Below are 17,502 nucleotides of genomic sequence, written 5' to 3' on the forward strand. Positions count from 1 at the left end.
CCATTCTGTTCTTTTTATGTTCATTTCTATGAGATCATTTTCCACATTTTAAACTCATTCTTTTGTGAGCCTCTTTCTTCGACTTCCGTCCGCCTTCCGCCCAAATGTTTAACGCAATTATTGCGTGCCGATTCGTGGATTTCAATGGCCATGAATACCCACCGTAATGACAAACCACGGCCGCTTCTCTCGCGATCGTGCGTACCATTTTTATTTTATTTTTCCGTTCCCCTTTTTTTTCCTCAAGAAGTCTGACAGTTTTAATTAAACTGAGATGAGGTCTTCCTCTCAATTTCACGGTCCGTGACAAGACTCTGAACCCTAGACTAGGGAGACAGGTTGCTCTTCACCATTCCCCTCCATTCCTTTTTCTATTATAAGATCTCCATTTAAAAAAACAAGCAAACTTTATTTTTATTATTTTTATTTTATTTTTTAGAACGCCCCTTTTCTACACTAAAAAGGAACCAACGACTCGATCATTTTTTTGAAACGCTCAAAATATACAAACAAAATAAAGACCAACATTTTTGAAATTTTGTTTAGAAGTTTAAAATGTTCCCCTCTTCCTTTGACCAGAATAGCTTAATAGATAAAAGCTATTTAAGAAATCACTTTGATAACTCATTTCGCATATCAGAATATTCGTTAATGGGCTGGGAGACCGGGATTCAATCCTTAATTCCGAAATAATAAAAAAAAAAACACTGATACTTGATGCATTTTCCCTGATAAACACACAGCAATGTGATTAAATATTATTATAATTCTACCTCTCTATCATTCCTCCTTTTCGCTCGTACTTTTTCTTTCTTTTCTTTCTTCTCCCCCATAATGGGCCTTGAAGCTCAATTCGCGCAAACTCTGATATTCTTAATGTTAAATATTCCCTATTTAAATATTCCCTATTTACTACCAGAATCTACTGAATCGTCCATAAAATCCTTGACGCTCATGCGCTGATCTTCTCGTCGCCGTTGTTGTGACTGTAATCGCCGTCGTCGTTGTGGACTCAGGTCCTTTTCGTCACACCGACGCTGGTTGATTTAGCTTTCAAAAGATTTAGTAAAAACACAGAACCAGGCTGCCTTCGTTTGCACGCACGCGCGCGTGTGTGTGTGTGAGAGAGAGAGAGAGAGAGAGAGAGACTGTCTCACAACATCAGACATCCTTTGCTTGCCGTTTCCAGCCTGCGAATAGAACAAAATCTGTAATACCATTCTTTAAATTCTTACATTCGGCTTCAGTCACTTCTCTTGGGCAATCAAGATTTCTGGGAAAATAATGATCTGACAAGTTTGAAGACAAATTTTGTTATTCTTAACATTAGCGACGCGTTGAGACATTTTGGTAATCAACATGGCGAGTTAAATTCTGATTTTTTAATCGATTTTTTTTTAAATTCAATTTTCACCCCAAACAAGGCACAGTGCCACTTTGAAGTTGAAGTAGGGGGTTACTATCGGGGACATAATTTGTGGGGGCATTATGAAGGGAGATGAGTAGCAAGATGTTTGTTCACTTGAACTTCTGCATATCAGTACAGTTGGGAAAGCAGAATCCCGGAAGGGAGTTCCAAAGACTTGCAGTTCTGGGGAAGAAACTATTGGAGTAAAAGACTTTCTTATACCTAGGAAACTCTACTGCAAAGGGGCGGGACTTAGTTGCTTGCCGGGTTTGTCCGTCGAGGAGGCACAAGTGCTTGCAGTTCGTCAGAGCACTCACCATTAAAGTACTTGTAGAACAGGCAGCGATATGCAACATTTCGTCGATGGGAAAGAGGCTGAAGCCTAGATGACAGTTCAGGACCTATCAGATTGGCGACTCTCTTTTAAACCCTGTCTAGGAGTGAGAGACAAGCAGCAGATGCACCAGCCCAAATGTGACAACAGTACTCCATACATGGGCGAATGGTGGCCTTATAGAGGTACAGGATACTTTCAGGCGTAAGTAATTTTCTAGCACGGTAGAGAGAGCCCACCTTTTTTGCAGCAGCCTTGGCATAGCTCTCAATGTATCTATTCCAGTTCAAATTAGATTCAAAACAAAATTTAAAATTAATTTTAACTGTATTTTATGATTTTTAATCATAAAACACGCACGCTCTTTCTTAACACTACCACTAACTTTAAGTTCAAGTGTCATTACGATACTACTACTACTACTACTACTACTACTGAAAAGGTATATTCGACATGAGTGTGACAGGACCGTTAAAAGGCGATTCATAGTCCAGGGGACTACATGAGTTCAATTTTGCCGAGAGTTTGTAATTCTTCGTAAAGGTAAAATATTTTTATACTAATGGATCACTTATCAAAAGCAAATGTCACTCAAGAATAAAGATTAATGATGAACAATATTACGAAATGATTTAATATGATGAATGAAATAAACAAACCCTCATTGAAAAATAAGTACGGTTTATGACAATAATCCGTTTACATCAGATTTGAAGGTGGCAATGTTGTAGTCTACAGAGAAACAGTCCTGTGGTAACGTGTTTAACTGATTTTTCATGGAAATGACGCTTGATGATAAATATGCGGATGGATAAAGAAATTCACGTCGAATGAGATAATGTACATACGCGTTAACACACCAGTTCTCATAAGATCACCAAAGTTAAGCAATGGTGAGCTTGGTCAATACCAGATGGGTGACCATTTGGCAATACCAGGTGATGTGTGTAGGAGAACGTCAACACCTCCTTGTAAGAAGTGCAGAAATTTAACGTCGTCTTTTCCCTTGATCGGGACATAAAAGCAACTGGGAACCGCTTGTGAATTTGATATTCCCATGAAACTTCCTCCTTCGAGAGTAGCCGGTTCAACCTACTTAGGGTGAATGCCACTGGCATACATTCAGCCAATAACTGGAACATTTGACTCACGTTCGGAATGTGGGAATTGTAAAGCTAGCTCGCAAGAAGTATGTGCACCCTGGTGTTGAAAAATGGTGGCAGTATTCCTCAGTAAGCAATGCCTCAGGGAATTAACAATAAAGTAACCATTGCTCAAATGAAAAAGGCAGAACCTGGGAGGATGGATCTTCTAGAATTGTCGGCATCTCAGTCCGACAAAAGCAAGGTGAACAACTTTTTTTTTTTTTAACTCAAATTACAAGCTCTAGGAAGTTTGTCGACTATGACGAAGAAAGCCTCCTCCCTTCCTGACGGGTGAGGTCAGTGGAACAGGTTTTACATCAGATATTCTAGATGGATGACCCAACGCTTGGGTTCCAAATTAGATATTTTTGCGTCCCCGATTTGGAATTATATATAGTAAGTACCTACTTTGATTTATTCTCCTACAAAGAAATTAGAATAAGATTGAAGATAGGTTCCCTAGCGTAATAAGTATCAAACGTAATATAAAGCATGTGAAGCACACTAATAAGTTTTGCACTAACCCACTAGTTCGTACGTTCGAAGGCACTAAACCATTTGTCCGTACGTATCAATGCACTAAACCACTGACTCGTACGTACCAAGCCTCCAACCCATGCCTCATCCGTACCAATGCACGAAATAACTAACTCGTACGTACCAATGCACTAAATTATGCCTCGTTAGTACCAACACACTAAATCACTAGCTCATACGTACCAAACCACTGAACCGTGCCTCGTCCGTATCAAGGCACTAAACTATGTCTCATCCGTACCAAGGCACTAAACTATACCTCGTATGTACCAAGGCACTAAACCATGTCTCGTACACGCTGAGCGCTAAACCACTTCTAAAACGTTATTAGTTTTTATTAATTTGGTTAAAAAGAAATGATTTGAAATAAAGTTAAAGGATGCACAAGTAATGCCAGGAAAATGAACCTGCTTTTGTTCGACTGATTTTCTAGGACGTTCTTGAACTCGGTCAGACGTTTCTATAAGCCTCCCAATACACGTACACCCATTCCATTTGTGATTATTATCTTTAAACTAATGAATTTGGAGTGAAATGGATAAATCCCCCGGGGTCAGAGAACTTATTTGAAGTTGTTTTTCTTTTTGTTTTTTTGATCTCATTCTTGTAAGTGATAAGAAATTTTCCTCTTGATATGATATTTCTGTTTCTGGCGGCGTTCAACTCAACAACTTCTTTACGTCTCTGTAAACAAACCGTCGGACAATGAACGTAAAGTGTTCGAGCGATTGGTACAGACGCACCTAGTTTGGTACATTTAACCTTATCGCGTGCATTTGTGTATGCCCTTTATAAAATATGATACGATTTGACCGTATTTTAATATAATAAAAAGGAAAATGCCAGCTGGGAACTAGAACTTGCTTAAACCGAGGGCCACTTGGGATGCCGGTCAATTTCAGTAGAGGCTTAGAATAATAAGAAGGTATTTTTTATGCATAAACAACAACAGCAAAAAAAAAAAAAGAAAAAGGTATTTGTCGTCTGGTAGACCAAATGAAGACTTACAGTTTAAAAGTTGATTGTTAGTGGTATAAAACGTAAAAAACAAAAACAAAAAACAAAATACAAAAAAAAAAACAAACAAAAAAAACCGCACAATCACATTGACACCGATTTTCGCAGATCACCGGAGTTAAGCAACATTGAGCCTGGCCAGTACCAGATGGGTGACCATTTAGGAAGGCGAGGCGCTGTATGTACCGCGAGATAAAATACCAGGTTGGGAAACTGGCACGGTCTATCCTTCTCTTGAGGGTAGATGGGCCTCTTTTAAGCCGTGTTAGACAACCCATATAGTGCTGGCATCACGATAAAAAAATACCCTTTATAGCCCTGGCGAATCATCTAGTATGCAGCTACGGACAAGATTTGAATTACACCACAAACTCTAGTAGTGAGTTCAATCTCGGCTGCGGCCGCATATTACGTTACGAGATATTCGGGTCTACTCTCCTCCGTACCCCCACAAATTAAATTATAGATAAGAGCAAAAAGAAAAAAAAAAAGACAGATTTGAATCCTCCCACCCTACAAAATGGCGATATCCCCCTACCAAAAACAAAATAAAATAAAATAAATAAAAAATAAAATTTTGGAAAATCGAAAACGAAACAAGTTGACTTGTTTTCGAAAAACGAGGCCAGGTTGATTTGTTTTACTTGTAAACAACAATATTCAAAATAGCGACCATCGAATTTATAGGCAAAATATCGGAAAATAAAGGTCTTACTATCATAAGAACTACTTGCCGGCGACAATTTTAATATAATATTCGTCCAAAACAGATCCGAACACCATTAGAAGTCAACTTTTTAATTGTAAGTCTTCACTTTGTCTACCAGGCCACAAATACAAAAAAGACTATACTGTTGTCACATTTGGGAAGGTGTTACACAGAGCACTTGTAACGTAGTTCCTGGCCTTGGTAGAGAAGATCTTGGAAAACGATAACTTCTTTGGGTACTACCAAGAACAACACCAACATTTAATATATATTGTTTATAAATGCGAAGGAAGAAAATGAAAGATATATACGGACATTCATACATATAAAATTGAAAACATTATATATATATATATATATATATATATATATATATATATATATATATATATATAAAGCTGAATGTGTGTGTGTGTGTGTCTGGTCACGAATAGGCTCCTATATAGTTGACTATTTTAAAAAAAAATGATTACATATAACGATAGAAGATGTATCGAGACACAAGAATGGGTATGTTTGATCTGGCAGAAAATTGTGGGGTCTGCGTTCGCGACTGGCCCCCAAAGTATGGAAATAAAAAATGAAAAAGAAAACGTTTACAAGGGTTTTTGATATAGATGTACATAAGAATACTTTGATAAGTATGTTTCAACTTAAATAGGGATGGTATAATAAAATTGTGGGGTCTGCGTTCGCGCCTGTACTCCATGGAAATATGGCACAAACGTTAACAAATTCAATCTCGAGTGTGTTTTTGTGTGGAAGTTGGAAGGAAATTATAAGATGCGTTTTTGTAGCAGTCTCGTGGAAATTAATCATTAATTATGGTTGTAAATGTCAGTTTGTCCTGTATTTGAGAATTCAGGTGATAAGTCATCTCCCTCTCAGTACAGACTAATAAGTCTCCTGTGTGTTATGAGTAAGTTGCTGGAATCCATATTAAATAGAGAAATAGTCAACCACCTCAGCAGAAACAACCTTCCTAGTGACACACAATATGGTTTCCGCTCTGCAAGATCTACCGCAGATGTGCTGACGGTTATATCTCACAGGATTAGTGAATCTCTTGACAAAGGCTTCCTTTCTAGGGCAATTGCTCTTGACATATCAAAGGCTTTCGACAAGGTATAGCATAAGGGTCTACTTCACAACATTTCCAGCTACGGTATAACTGGAAATGTTTTCTCAATCATTAAATCATTTCTCTCCGATAGGCTCATAAGAGTAGTGGTCGATGGACAAAAATCAGAGGCCTGCAGTATTAATGCTGGAGTCCCTCAGGGGTCAATCCTGGGCCCAACTCTCTTCCTGATCTACATCAATGACCTCTCTAAACACATACTTAAATCATTCGTTTACATCTATGCTGATGACACGACGATCTACGGCAACACATCAAAGGCGGTAAATGACAAAGTTCTCTCTGATTCTCTCTCCTCTGATCTCGAGCGCGTGGTTCAGTGGGGGAAGACGTTGCTGGTTACCTTTAATGCATCTAAAACCAAACTCCTATCCTTACATCATCAACGCTCTGATCCCCATCTGGCATCAATTGGGATGGATGGCTCTCGTCTGGGAGAGGCCCCGTGTTTTGACTGGCTTCTGGGTATGACCTTCACTCCTGATCTGAAATGGAACACGTACATCAAGTCTGTTGCCAAGGTCGCTGGAAAGATGGTGGGATCCTTCTACCGCTCAAGAAGATATCTCACTACTGATGCAATTCTCTATCTATATAAAAGCCAAGTACGTCCAAGGATGGAATACTGCTGCCACATCTGGGCAGGAGCTGCTAAAAACAGCCTATCCTGCCTTGACAGAGTACAAAATAGACTTCGTGGCTTGGTGGGGGATGCCCTTTTCTCTACCCTGCAACCTCTCTTCCACAGAAGAGACGTTGCGAGCCTATCCTTGTTTTATCGTTATTTCCATGGCAGGTGCTCGTCTGAACTCCAATCTCTGGTCCCCCCTCGCCAATCTTTCACGAAAAACACCCGTCTAGCCGAATCCACTGTGAAAAATTTCCCCCACTCTATAGCTGTGCCTAAATCAAAACATAGATTCCATGAACAAAGCTTCTTTCTTAGAACTGCACGCCTGTGGAACTCTGTTCCGTCTGCCTGCTTCCCACCTGACTACAACTTGGATGTGTTCAAGTCCAACGTTAACAAATTCCTAATGAACCGCCCCCTTAAGTAAATACTTCATCAAATCTCCACACTAACGTAATGTACTTGCAATAACCCTTATCCCTGAGTGGCTTCCGGGCCTTGATAAGTGGTGACCACTGTGTAAAAAAAAAGATAATATTTTATGTTCGATTATTATTAAATTATTATCGTGCTATAATTTATTATTATTTATATGATGTTATTTAACAATATTTTTTGTATTTCATGTATGTTTCTACATAAAGAACGTTTAGACATTGAATTGGTTTTGTAATATAAGTAGCATAATTCGTTTGAAGTATGTTGATTCTTGGCGGGAAACTATTTTAAGTTTTAGTAGTTTTACAGGTTGTTTGGAATTTTTTCACTAATTTATATTGTATTTTTTTCTTTGTATTAAATGTGTTATTTGTTATCGGATGCAGTGTATCCGCGGGGTTTCGGAAGAGAATCAGATTTTGCTTGCAAAGTATTTAATGAAACCGCAAATATGGAGTAGATAGTTTTACTAGCGTAAAAATTGGTGTTTTTTTTAACGCTATGACCTAATCCATACCTGCGGTTTCATTAAATACTTTGCAAGCAAAATCTGATTCTTTCTGACTCTCTCTTTCTTTCCCCTGATGAGAAGAATTGTCGGATAGTTTAAAATTCTGTATACCTTTTTTTCTTTTTTTTTTTTTACAGGTTTTTAATTTTATTTTTGTTGAGAATTTGAATTAATTTTCATTAAGATTCTTCCATTATATTTAAGCTCTATCTCACTTTTGGATTTATTGAGCTTTTACAACTAGTTTGGGTTATTATAAAAATATTTCTATACCGTACTTTGGGGTAATTGCTCCAACTAAAAAAAGTTCTCTTTATATGCGTGGTTGGAAAATGAGTACTTTTAGCTAGTTGGCGCAATTACCTCGGACTTGGCGCAGTTATCCCAAAGTACGGTAATATTTATGTTCACTTTGAGTTTACACTTCTTTCTACGTGTAAACTGAATACTACCCTTTCTATTCAATTTAAGCTCCTTCTGAGTTGAGCTTTTTTTATCCTCTTCAGACAAGGAATACATCTCTGCAAAAATTCCATCCCTTCATACAGGAATACATCTTTAAATTTATTCAACACCTTCTTTGAAATATTGAAGGCTTACCATTATAATTTAAACTCCATCAATAATTATAAATTACTTAATTCTTTTTTTCTCAATCCCACCTAAAGTCCTTAAATAATGATCTTCCAATTAATTCTTACTGGAAACAAAAAAGATTCAAAGGATAGCAACTGATTGCTATAAACTTAGGACCATAGCCCACCCTAAACATACCCCCTACCTAGATGGGTTAGAAAATTATATGCTAAATTTAGTTAAGAAAATCAAATTTAAAAAACAAAAATATCATTCAAATCCAGTTACAAGAAAAAATGAACCATTTTGCAGTAAAAGTAAAGAAAAATAAATATTTATTCTTTCTCGCCGATTAGACAAAAAATATTATAAGCTCGACTACCCAACATATAAAAAAACTAATTTATAAAGAGCTCCATAAATCTTATAAAATACTTTCAGAAAACCCTCTGGATCATATAAATTTAGAGGCTAAGATATTACTGACCTCTATGAATATCCATAATGTCACCCAAATACTGTCACCAGGTACACCTAAATTTACTGTTAAGGACCATAAAACTAATTTTTACAACCCATCTATGAGATTAATCTGCCCATCTAGGTTCAGTAAGTAAGAAAATCTTAGATAGAATTATCCCCTCTATTAGAGAAAAAGTTAGCCTCCCTGTCTGACAAAACTGAAACTCTTTAATTAACTGCTTTCTTGTTAAAAACATAAACATATCCTCAATTTTATAATCCTGGACATCAACAACTATTATCAGTCTATTTTTCCTATCCTCTGAAATAAGGCCCTTATTTCCGTTAAAAGAAGCTCTGATTCAACAAACTTGGAAACTAAATTAATCCTCTTAGCTAAAAGGTCCTTATACACATCAACAATAAATTTTGGACTAGAATAACTTCGACATCCTAACGGGTGCATAAATCCTGCTGATGTAATGGACTATGTTGGCCTTTAACTTTTAAAAGGACTTTAGCATTATTTTAAACACATCCCAGTCGGTCTTTATAGAGATGATGCACTATTTGCTACTGGAGCTAGAAAAGGGAATATTATAAACAATTAGGAATTTTCTTGATACCACCTAAAACCTTTATACAGACCTCTGCAGTACCGACAATAATCCCAATTTAAATCTTTTCTATGTTCACAAATTTTTCAATCACTCTAATTCTATTATAAAATCCATAGTACTTTCTGTCTCTAGAAAAATGTATTCTCTTTCCACAGACAATACAACTTTCAACCAAAATGCAACCTTCTTTAATAGCGCCTTAAAAATTCCAGGTATAATGAAAAAATACAATATAAACACAATAACCCCGTTACTAGCCGTCTAACATCCGTAATAACGCATAACACGAGTAAAAATAAATCAGATGCTAGAAAACAATATACTCCACTTAATAATAACTGTAAATATCAACCGCTTTACCAACATAGCTCCGCCCAGTGATATAATCATAACAAGCCAAACCCCCGCAATCGTCTTCGGAAAAAGAAAGATATTTGGTTTAACCCCCTCCTTTAGCTCAAATGTCAAAACAAATATATCAAAAGAATTTTTTTTAAGATCGTAGAAAATTCTTTTAAGCAGCCAAATAGATACAGTACCATATTTAATAAAAATTAAATTAAAATTTCCTACTCTACAATGCCCAATTGAACACAGACGATAATAGCTTCAAAAAAATAAAAAAGATCAAATAAGCCCAGACCACTTATTTTCCCCCATAATGCCAAAAGCATACTGCAATGGTAACAAGACTACACACTCAAAAACGATTGCATCCATTGGGATGTCATATGTTCGTGTACTGTTACTAAGTTACCACGAAAAAAGAAAAACCCTACAATAGTTAGAAATAATCCTCCCATAATAGAAATTCCATATCCGTCAACTACTCGAAATACAACTCCTACGAGTGAACCGACCGTTTCACCCACAAGCAACTACGTCAGGATTAACAGCATAAATAATAATATCAATATTGATTAATTCAGTGATAATAGTAATAATAGTAGTAATAACTAAATAAATACATTTTAATTATTATTTTCGCATAATTATCTTTCTGTCTGGGTAAAAAAAAAAACAAAAAAAACTCACCTGACCTATATTTATCTGATCTTAAAATAGATTGACAACGTTTGTTTTCCATCTGCCTCTTTCCCATCCCTTTTCTCTCATTTTCTCTCCACTATGTTTATTTTTCTTTCTCTCCTCTTTTTTCGGCTTCTCATAATTCTTTTTCTTCTTCCCCTTTCTTCTTTTCCTTTTTCATTTTCCCTTTCTTTTACTTATCGTGCTATATATATTTCTCAATTTCAATTTCAATCTTCATTGTTATTCCTAAAGTCTTCATTTCACCATTTCCATTGGCTGGAATGGCATTGCTATTTCCTATCTCTATAATGCCTTTTCTTTTATACTAGCGGGGGGTACCCGGCGATGCCCGGGTGTTTGGAGGTGTGTATGGTGTTAAATAAAAAATAAAATCGGCCAGCCAGAATGAGTTAGTGAAAGATGTTTGAATTTATTTAAGAACCAAATTGACAGGTGCGCGGCCAGAAGTCACCGAGCGTTACGACGACGACGACGACGACGACGACGACGACGACGACGACGACGACGGAGGTTTGTTTGTTATAAGCGACGTAAAAAAAGAAAACAGCGTTAACACTAAGCGGGAAAAAACACACCAAAAAAACCTAACGTAAGGCAAACGGACGATCAAAACAGAAAACGAACGCGTGAAAAATGGCTTAAATAAGCCTGTTTCGATATCAAAATTAAAAAAAATCGAAAAAAAAATCTCACACCACGATTTGAACCCAAAACGTCTAGAGAATGAACCAAGGCCTTAACAAACTGAGCTGATGCGACGTTCAAGAAATTGTACGGTTTTTCAACTATCTAAAGTAAATCAGGTTACGACGTAATCTGACGCATGCGTAGAATCAGTTATTGTCACAAGAGGACCGTTTTTGTTGACCCCCCCCTGTCGAAAATTGTCGATTTCGGGGTGAAAAGTTAACGTTTTTGGCAAATTTTTCGATATTTTTCGAGAAAAGGATGGAGCTTCGATGTGATACCGAGTTTGTGAATTTTCGTTGCGTCTGTCGAAAATTTTTAGCAGACATCGAAACATACACACAAATATACATACATACATGCATACATACATACATACATACATACATACATACATGCATGCATTTTCGCTATTATATATATAGATTAAACAAAACTTGTTTTAAAAACAAAAAAACAAAAACTTGAATTTTACTTTTCCGTCTTACATGAATTTACCCTGGACATTTGCAATTCTGTTTCCTGTTCTTATGAATTATCAATGGAGTTTATTAGATTTATTCTTTTCTCCTAGTATTTTACCTGCTTATTCAATGGATTTTTACATATCCTTTTATACTTATTATTTTTTGTTTGTTTTCTGCTATTAAAAACTTTTTTATGCTAACATGATTCGATTCATATTTGCAGTTTATTTTAATGCATAAATCTGAAAAATTTATTGTATATTTTGTAAACCTCATTCATTTGATGAGATGAATCGTATTTTTCGAAACTCCGGGGAATGAGGTCTTTCAAGTTTTTCTGTACGCCTTGTCGGATAATTAAAAATTCTGTATAGCTTATTTACAAGTTTTTCATGTTTTCTTTTGAAGTATTTGAATTAATTTTCATTAAGATATATATATATATATATATATATATATATATATATATACATATAATATAATATAAAGCTGAGTGTGTATTTGTGTGTGTGTGTGTGTGTGTGTGTGTGTGTGTCTGGTCACGAATAGGCTCCTATATGGTTGACTATTTAAAAAAAACTGATTACATATAATGATAGACGATGTATCGATACACAGGAATCGGTATGTTTGATCTGACAAAACGGTGGTTCATTAAAATTGTGGGGTCTGCGTTCGCGCCTGGTCCACAAAGTATGGAAATAAAAAAATTGAAAAATTAAAAAAAAACGTTTACAAGTGTTTTTGATATAGATGTACATAATAATACTTTGATAAGTATGTTTTAACTTAAATAGGGATGGTATAATAAAATTGTGGGGTCTGCGTTCGCGCCTGGCCTCCATAGAATGGAAATAGGCACACACTTTAATAAAGACTTTTTATATCTATCTGCGTAAATATACTTTGATAATTATGTTTCAGTTTGAAGAAATATGGTATAATAAAATTATGGGGTGTTCGTTCGCGCCTGACCTCCATAGAATGTAAATATGTCACAACGTTTAACAAGGTTTTTTAATATAGATCCACAGAATATTGTGATAAGTGTTTCAGTGTGAACAAGTATGGTATAATAAATTATGGGGTTTATCCATTTTATTTTTACTTTCATCATATTTTGCTTTGGTTTTGATACTCCCCAAATTCGAAGCTATCTCTTTACAACCATTCCTTGTCATAACCTATCATACTTTCATAAATCAGAGTCCATTTTCTGTAGGCTGTTTTTGAACCCAGTCAACGACTGGTACTTTTGCTAGTATATATATATATATATAATATATATATATATATATATATATATATATATATATATATATATATATATATATACCTTCTCGCATACTGGTAAGTGATTGGGAAATGAATAAATTTTTCTTGTCTTCAACTGTTGACTTTTCATGTTTCCTTTGCTTGCAGGTGGCGTTTCCTCAATCAGGCAAGATCACTGTAATGGATGGATGCCGAAATGAAAGTCCAACAATGAATGTCATGAACATTCACATATTTTAATTGATTCCGACTTCAGAGACATTTAATCTTTCGTAAAAGTATATGCAACAAAATATCACATGACACATCATTCGTAAACGGTGCCTTTATGAATCATATAGTACAAGGGAGATAATTCACATTTAAAGTGGAAAATATGAGGCGATTTATCTACTTTATATATAAAACATTAAATTTTAAGTTTTTTCGTATTTTTGTTTTTACAATTCTCACTTTGAGTATTATTTTTTACATCGTTTCGGTCGTTGCAACATCCGACTATCTCCAGATGTATCTTGTCGAACTTGTTTAACTCTAGAATCTTTCTGTCAAACTCGGGAATCTGCACGGAATTTCGAACGTAACCGTTATTTAATCAACGAGAGTTATAATGGTATAGTTCCGTCAACCATAACTGGGTAGAAGTCATACGTATTCCGCAATTGCATTTCGAGTGTCACCGCACTGTGGATTGAACCATCAATCTCCATAAGATTGTAATTTTACAACCTAATTTTATCAAGTACTTTATTCATTATGCCGCGGGTTTTTGCGACTTTCCGAGTTCGACGATATAAACCTAAAGAAGATCGGATGTTACATCGATCGAAACGTTGTGAAAATAGCACTCAAGATGAGAACAGTAATCTGAAGAATCCAGATAATACTGATGATCAATCTTTAACTTAACAAAAGAAAAATCTCTTACTTTTAAAGTGTTCACAATAAAATATAATTACAAACCAAAATAACATTACTTCATCCGGGACAACGTCAGGTAAATACAACAAGTATAAAATTTAAACGAATTTACCAAGTTTAAGTGATAGCGACAGTGTATATATTTATTCATGTATTGAGTTAGAGGCGTGCGATATGTATTTACTAATCTCATTCTCAGACAGATATCTTCTTTCCAATGACGGGGTGTTAAATTAGAACTAGTTTATTTTTTTCTTCTTTTTTGAAAGGTGGCTGCTAGGGGTGGCAAGCATCTTTACAGCACCCTCAATGTGGAGAAGTGGGGGTAGCGATTTTTTCTGTGTTTGAACTGCCTTAACAACGGATTGACTGTGATAATGATAGTGTTGTATAGAGTAGAAGTTGGAAGAGTGGCGATTGGGAGTACATTAGACGTGGACGAGTGTAAGGGTTCTTTTTCTTTTTCTTCAAGAAGAGAATTAGAGTGGAAGTGGGTTCTTTAAGCCATTTGAACATTTGGGTACCGTGGTGGCTGTTAGGGGCAGAGTAACAAAGTCGATTGCTTGCACGTGTATTTTCTTGTTGTGAATAGATGAAAAAATTGTATAGTGTCTGCTGGGGTGCGGCAGAATAGGGGTGCAGTTAGGGTGAATTTAGAAAGTGATTTTTAAATTTTAGTTATATGTACATATATATAGATTAGCAGACCGCCCAGCATAACCCGGTCGTAAAATACGCTTAAGTATAATATTTCCATTAATACAGATTTCGTATTTATTTTATAGAGCCCATTTTCAATTGATTATTATATTGTACCTAATCATATATATATATATATATATATATATATATATATATATATATATATATATATATATATATACTCTCTCTCTCTCTCTCTCTATATATATATATATATATATATATATAAATGTATGTATGTATGTATCTATCTATGTGCGTGTGTTTTTTAGTTTCGATTATAGCTGTTAGACTCCAAGTGATATATATATATATATATATATATATATATATATATATATATATATATATATATTCTAGCTGAGGGAGGCACCCGGCTTCGCCCGGGCGTAAAATAAGCTTAAATAAGATATTTCAATTCGTATATATTATTATAAAGTTGTGATTTAAAAAGTAAAAAAAGGTATTTGGGTGCCATCAACTAGAATCGAAACCAAAACTGTAGTATTCAAAGCTGGTGACGTTACGTCTCTATCAACGTGATACGCATATAAACCGATTAAAAATTAAAAATAAACTAAAATGAATGCACAACATTTTTAACGATTTTTTCAATTTTGATCCATTTTTGACCCCTTAAAAAATATTTTAACTGGTTAAAGACCCATAAAAGGACGGCCTGCTAAAAATCCAATCGTTTGAAGCCACTAGCGCCGCTCAGCGACTTTTAGTTTCAGAGGATATAGAGTTTGAAAATATGGAGACAGACATACAGACAAACTGACAGACGGAGAGACAGACAGACAGGCATACAACCATTTATATATTAGATTACTTGAAACCAAAACATGTAGCGCTCCAATCTTTGTCGTTACCGTTTGAGCTATCGTCAGGTGGATAAAAAAAAGCATTAACAATCAACAAATCTTTACGTATAAATGTATATTTTCACATGTGTACAAAGTGCAATATTTTTTAAATCTTTCACCCCCTTAACAGCTATTGTTACTGGACAAAAAAAAATTAAGCAAATTTTCTCCACATTTAGGCGTGTTTGGGCTGGAATTAAATGTAATTTGGTTAAGGCCAAATTTTTGCGTTTTCATGTACATAGCTTCAAGTATTTTTAACTTTTTAACGTAGGTTTCGTGGTGTATTATTTATGTGTTGCTGACTAGAATCTTTTAAATTTCCACGGGGAGTGGTTATGTCTGTTTTTGAAAATGTTGTAATATTGCGCTACATTGTGTATTATACATACTAAGGCAACATGATAGGGTGGTTGTTGTATATCCGACATAACTTAACCATTAGTTTTACTGTTGTTATAGGAGTTTCATTCTTCCAAGGGGTATTTGAGCTTATAAATGACGCTGGTTCTTTCTAGTGGTTTGAGGGTAAGGAGATACATTGTTTTTTACTACTAGATTTTGGTTTAATTTTTTATAATATATGATAAGTCTAATGCAGTTGTTGTCAATGGGAGAAACGCATCTATAGATAATATTTTCCATGGCCTTTTCTTCTAAATATCTTATTAGGGATTGAACCTACAACCATCGCATGGATAGTCCGCAGTCCTAACCACTGGACTATTGAGACGGTGCTCACAAATGATCTCTTCAAATGCCAATTAAATAAACATTCAACCACCACTTTTACACCCCCATATATATATATATATATATATATATATATATATATATATATATATATATATATATATATATATATATATATGTATATATATATATATATATATATATATATGTATATATATATATATATATATATTCAACCACCACTTTTACACCCCCATATATATATATATATAATATATATATATATATATATATATATATATATATATATATATATATATATATATATATATATATTAGTGGTCTGGCAAGGTCACAGGGTGCAACCGAAGCAGCAAAACTGAAGCTGGCCTGCAGAATTCTATATATACAAATGTAGGCAAATTCGGACATATATTGGTTTGAGAATATAGGTTCTTTTTTACTAATTGTAAAATTTTAACCATAGAATAGTATTGTAATCTTCAAAAAGTCTGCAAAACATTGTGTAGTTTCATCCCATAAAACCAAAGATATGAGCATTTCAATATTCAATTTGGCTACGAGTATATATATATATATATATATATATATATATATATATATATATATATATATATATATACATACATACATATATATATATATATATATATATATATATATATATATATATATATATATACATACATACATATATATATATATATATATATACCACAGTTTTTAACAATTTTATAAGTTTCAAATCTCAGTGACTATTGATGAAAATTTAACAAATGAAGGCTCGTTAGAAAGGTAATGATCTGAATTGTGTAGTGGGCTATGTAACATTTGCCCTTAAGGTCGCACATTAAGATGATCATCTAACGCCTATTTTGGCACTTTTTTTAACAAGCATATAATGTTTCAATCATAGTCATTTGTTTTCCTAGTTTTGCATATGAATTACAAAATATCTGATATTTCTCCAAAACCTCTGGCCTTGATGGAGGGGGAGACTAAAACTTGCTGCTATGGTTTCATATGAAATAACAGCAATGGTAGACTTAATTCTAAATATTTTACATATGTTATATCTCTCCTCTTTTTTTTTCATACATAAGTAAATTTCACAGTGTATAAAGATTATTTGATACTGAAGATATTCATAATTGTAACCTATTTCCAAAAGAGGAAAGATATAACATATGAGAAACATTTTTCAAACCATTTGAAGCTATAGCAGCAAGTTTTAGTCTCTCCTCCATCAAGGCCAGAGGTTTTGAGGATATATATATATATATAT

The 17,502-nt window shown here is 34.5% G+C and overlaps 1 long non-coding RNA gene across 1 annotated transcript in view; it reads left to right on the plus strand.

Moving 5' to 3' along the window:
* The window catches only part of LOC145286419 (uncharacterized), a 38,715-nt gene extending 25,284 nt beyond the window's left edge, over nucleotides 1–13,431 (plus strand). Inside the window, exon 3 of the long non-coding RNA XR_013869156.1 lies at nucleotides 13,159–13,431. This is a non-coding gene — a long non-coding RNA (uncharacterized LOC145286419). The remainder of the gene's footprint in view (nucleotides 1–13,158) is intronic.
* Nucleotides 13,432–17,502: the final 4,071 nt, after the last annotated feature.

This window comes from Euprymna scolopes, chromosome 10 (genome assembly GCF_053919585.1).
Source record: "Euprymna scolopes isolate OS-2025 chromosome 10, ASM5391958v1, whole genome shotgun sequence".
Classification (NCBI taxonomy): Eukaryota; Metazoa; Mollusca; class Cephalopoda; order Sepiida; family Sepiolidae; genus Euprymna; species Euprymna scolopes.